This window comes from Amblyomma americanum, chromosome 2, assembly GCF_052857255.1.
Source record: "Amblyomma americanum isolate KBUSLIRL-KWMA chromosome 2, ASM5285725v1, whole genome shotgun sequence".
In the NCBI taxonomy this organism is placed as follows: Eukaryota; Metazoa; Arthropoda; class Arachnida; order Ixodida; family Ixodidae; genus Amblyomma; species Amblyomma americanum.
The window spans coordinates 204,534,066-204,539,449 of NC_135498.1; the positions used below are offsets into that span (position 1 = coordinate 204,534,066).

The 5,384-nt window shown below is 44.3% G+C and overlaps 1 long non-coding RNA gene across 1 annotated transcript; it reads left to right on the forward strand.

Annotated features, from left to right (window-relative positions):
- Positions 1-2,366: 2,366 nt before the first annotated feature.
- LOC144119416 (uncharacterized) lies at positions 2,367-3,684 on the forward strand. Its single transcript, XR_013312356.1, has 3 exons — positions 2,367-2,424; positions 3,059-3,206; positions 3,615-3,684. It is a non-coding gene; the product is annotated as an uncharacterized LOC144119416 (long non-coding RNA).
- Positions 3,685-5,384: the final 1,700 nt, after the last annotated feature.

Consider the following 5,384-nt stretch of genomic DNA (forward strand, 5'->3'; position numbering starts at 1 on the left):
CTCTGAAAGCACGAATTTTCTATCCATCGTTTACTTAGCTTGCACTGACACGACCCATTGTGTACTCGGTACTTTTGACAAACAAGGGGCCAGCCGATAGGCACACAAGACTGTAGAACCTTGCTAACTTGCAAAAAATCAATGCACAGAAAGAAAAAGCTGACAAAAAATGAGGAATTCCTTATTTGCGCTTTTTATACAACACTAAGAATGTGGCTAAGATATGGCATGAACATTGTTTTTTTCTGTTAACTTACAAACTTTCCAGCCTGTGCTAGCATATTACTGTGATGTAAATAATGAAGCATGCCAGCACGGTACAATATGCTGTAACACTTATGAAATACTCCCCTTTAAGGCTACCGCATGCCTCTTACATGCGGTAAAGTTTAAATCTGCCAAACTAGCTAGCCTGCAAGATGAGACGCCAAGCCTGTGACATCTGGCGATGTGTACCTCCCATGTAATTAGATTGATTGGAGATGCTCCTTTTTGATGGCATTTCAGTTGCTGGGTGTGGAAGGACCAGATATGAAGGGCAACAACTAGACACCAACTTTTTAAGCAACATCACAATAAGCAATGTGCCTTAGCTTTCCTTCTGTCCAAAAAGGAGTTTCATTTTCTATGTTCTGTGTTCACATAACTGCTTGCATGTGCACATTTTGGCTTGCTGGGAGGTGCTTTCCTCTGTTAAACTACAGTTTTAACTCTGACCTCAGTCTTCTGCGCCTTCTTAATTTTTTGCTAGCGTTCACCTTAAGTCGCGTACAAACTCATGCAGATCTCCACTTTTCTAGGTTTCCAGCTGTCACATCTTCTCTGCCTTCGTCATGTCCACCACTGCATCCAATGCCTTCAGGTCTGCTGTGTATAATCATTTTAATTAATCTGCCTACACATGTATTTATGTTAGTCGCTCTCCTCTCTTCGATGCCAATTGGCCCTGAGAGTAAATAAGTGAAATGGTAGTCTAATCTAGGTCTGAGCAATCACGCATTATGTTGAGTTTATTTTACCACGTTGGCCAGTAGAGAGTGGAAGGAAAAAAAGCTGCTAAGTGGAGCTCGACATGCCTCTCGACCCCTACACTGGAAAGCAGCAGACACCAAGGTATAATCACTAACGACAACTGAACATGACAAGTGTGAAGTAATTCAGTAACGTTCGTCGCATTTACCACAGTGCATACTCGCTGCTCAATAATTTATTACCTCATTAGACATTCTTCAAAGAGAGTGTACAATTATGTGTTTTGTTTGAAATGGCACCACAGTACAATGACAATCATTAACATTGTGCCAACGCAACATAAAATAAACTTCTGCCCAGTAAATGCATTGCTTACCGTGCCACCACGGCACCTGTTTAGAAAATAAGCTCAAAATATTAGTGACATTAAATTTGAGCAGACGGTAATTCCCCCACCCCCTCCCTAAAAAAATGAAAAAGGGTGCTCTTCCGACGGTACGTTTGTACGCTGTAATATTTGCGAGTCCAACTACGTGTGAAATTCAGATATAAATAATTAACGCCAAAGCATTCGGTTGAATGCGAGGCGCCAGGGCGCGGGCAAACAGTAATCGTCTTCAGGTATCCACTGGTGCCACGCCCTGAGGGCCACTGCTCGGCGAATACCATTCATGGCCACGTTCACATCCAACAAGCTTGTCACAAACATCACACAGGTGATGATGCAGCAGCAGTTCATCATTGCTGTTGGCCAGTGCTGAATTTTTAGGCGTGGTAAACGGAATCATCCACCGAAACGCGCGTTGACTGTTACTCGCCAGATTCTTGCAGTCCCACGAGAGAGAGCAGCTTTTCCGTCGGCTTCAAGTCTCCTCTTTCGTGCAGGGCCACTGGCATTGTAACGCACATTCTGCATGATCGTTTTACTACGCACCGATGCCGCACGGGACAGCGAGCTGTTGTATGTACACTCCAATGCAGCGTTCCGGCCACACACATACACACACACATACTAAAGACACACAACGCGCAGGACGCACGCAGCGAACACGGAAGAACAAAAACCCATTCCATAGCGCCTGTTCATTCAACTCCACACTGCGCTAAAACTGCGCACATGTTTCCGACTGCGGGCTCGGCTAGCGCTTCGACTTCGCCATGGCTAGCCATGGCCAAGCTGCGCTGCCGCTGGTGGTAATAACGTTCATGCAACGAAAAGAAAAAACAATATATCAAACGATTCAGGTTGTCAGCTAAAAAAGGTACCGTAAAATTAAGTACATCTTATATGTTTTTGCCGTTGTGCGCCTTTGCGACATCAGCGACGTGAGCTTGAGCGCGAATACGCGAATGGCGCTATGAATTCCCTGTGTATCTCAGTAAATTGCAAATGGCGTGGCTGCGCCAAGGCGGATTTGGCTGCGCCGCTAACTTTTAGACATGCTTGCAGAGGTATTTTACAGGCATATTTTTAGCGCAAAGGACGGGACGAGATACAGACAAGATGAGCCCGGGCGCTACTGACAACTGCTTTATTGAAGAAAGATCGAGGCATATAAATACATATCTGGCCTGCGCCAGCGCTACCTAACAAGGAACTTGGAATCACAGCAGATGACGCGATAGGAAATAGATCTCAGCATTATACAAAACGACAGACGTGTCACTAACGCAGTTCTGACCCCCTTTCCTGATAAAGAAAGCTTCCAAAGTTTCACGGGCAGTTTTTTGACAACTTCTGCCAAGGATTGAAGCACTCCGGAACCGTGGCTCACACTGCCCGTGAAACTTTGGAAGCTTTCTTTATCAGGAAAGGGGGTCAGAACTGCGTTAGTGACACGTCTGTCGTTTTGTATAATGCTGAGATCAATTTCCTATCGCGTCATCTGCTGTGATTCCAAGTTCCTTGTTAGGTAGCGCTGGCGCAGGCCAGATATGTATTTATATGCCTCGATCTTTCTTCAATAAAGCAGTTGTCAGTAGCGCCCGTGCTCGTCTTGTCTGTATCTCGTCCCGTCCTTTGCGCTAAAAATATGCCTGTAAAATCCGAACACCAACTAGCCCAACAACTCACACTGTTGCAGAGGTAGTCGGTGCGAACAGTTGGAAGTTCAATCGACTGGAATTGCTCAAGGAAAGTCAGCGGCACTGCATTTTTATTGTTTCTGTGCATTGCGAGTGACTTTGGCGGCAGCCACTCTGCAACGTCTCCGGTTTGGCGAACTTGTGAGAAGGTGAGCCTTTTGTTCTCAAATTTTGAAAGCGGTTTTTTTGTTTGTATTGTAACCCTGCGTCTCGTCGTATGTTATGTTCACGATAACATCAGTACAACGTGCATGCGCTTTCCGTCTCTGTTTAGAGTAATATTGGTCGATCAGCGTAAACTTTTGGATTCAATTAAGCACGAACTGCCCATGTTGGTACTGCGTGTCGAATGTGTTTTGAGATGATTCTGAGCGGGAGATGGTGTTCTGATAATTTGTGTACTACCAGATATAGTCTAGAGATTTGAAACCATTTATCACACTGAAACAAAGTTGGAAAACTGTTTTGTGTTCATGCATCTGCTGTCCTTAAGCTTGACTTTTCGGCAATAATTCGCATGGCTCCTTTGGATCTGGAAAATTGACTACTGTTGCTAGGGGTGCCTGGTAGCAGAGCTCCTGGGGACGCCCAGTGGGTCATTTGTTTGTCCAAGTGCCCAGTACCAAAGGTACCATTCCTGACATTTTTTTCCAGTCCGTTAACCCCATGTTCCTTGCAAAGATTACAGTATGTAATCAGGTAGTTCAGGTAATCAGAACAGTTCAGAGAAATGCACATGCAGCATCAGTATTCTCTCGGTAGAATTTCTGAGACCTGGATTCATTTCTTCTAGGACTGTGGCAAGCAGTAGGTCAACTGTACATAAATTTATTTTCCTCTGGTGCAAAGTAAAGAGTGCAAACGTCATAAGAAAAGTCTCTAGTCTGTTTCATTTTCAATGCATTCGGCCAAAGCATAATATGAAATGCTGTATGTTTTATGCCCTAGTTTCCTTTACTTTGAGCAGTAGATATTGACAGTGAATAGCAAGGCAACTCCACTCGCTGACGGTTTTGCCTTCGGCAGCAAAACAGGGAATACCTTACCCCATGTGTTATCTCGACAGACTCAAAACTGCGATGGACAGCTGCGTCCACAGCTGCTATCACCTCCCAAGTGCATGCGCTCGTAAGACACATAATAACTCTGGATTGCCATTAACATAGCCTTGCTCATTGCAGTTGCCGATAAACACCTCATAAGTGGTACTATTATGCACTCTTTTCTTTGGCACTATGTATGAGCTTCTGTTCTCGCACTTTCTAGAAATAATGCATGCAGTTTTGAAGTGCGAAAAGGGAATTTACGTGTAACTATATTGTCATGTCAGTATGTTACAGCCAAATTGTACATTGATGTCAGTGCTGGTGGTTTCTTTTCTATATTTTAGGAGAATGTTATAATTTTACCTATAGCAAATAATAGCCCTCACTAATTAGCTGATTTTTGTCATGTCCAGTATTTTGATATGCTAAGCCACCAAAGCATGATTCAGAATGTTGTCAGAACTAAAGGCACTGAGTCTTTCGTGTCAGTAAAAAATGTGCTTTATACCCCTGTCACATGGCATTCCTCGAAGGCCTTTCCAGCAAAGGCACCATTTTTCACCAAAGGAGCGAAAGCTTAAAGGAGCAGCGATGCAGCTACACGGTGCATCCCAAAGGTGAAAGTCGTTCCGGCTTAGCACCCGCTGCTATACTCGAGGTGGCTGAAGTGAGTGTTCTAAAATTAAAGGGGTGTATTCTGTTCATTCGTTGAGCTTTGACAATTTTTTTATTCTGATTGCTTCCTTAAAAGTACTGCAACAGCTACTCTCATCAGCAGGAGCAGGTTTTGTACGTGTATTGCCTTGGCCACCATGGGCGCTCGGTGTTGCCGCAACAATTTCACTGTCTTGAAATTTGAACATAAAACATAAACACTCGTACAAAAACCAAAGCCAGACACACCTTTCGTATTTGAAAAAAATGTTTTCAAACATTATTAGCTTATCTATTTTTTTTATTGCTTTTAATTTTTGACTTTGGATGGTACTGCGATCACAGCCTCTCGAATGCCGCGTCTTCGGGCTCCGAAGGTCTCGGTTGAGCGCCTTCGCCTCCAAGGCCCTTAGCGACAAAGGCGCAACATTTGTACCGGGTAGCTGCACTCCTTACGCCTTTGGATATGATTCTCAAAGGCCTTTGCGGTGCCCGTGTGAGAGGGGTATTAGTGTGGTATGGCTGCTTGAACACCTGTCCCTGGTATCTCACAAACTGAATAAGGAAGGGAAAAGCCTCAGGGTGCTTGCCGACGTTTCGACAAGAGGACTTCTCTTTGTCTGGCAA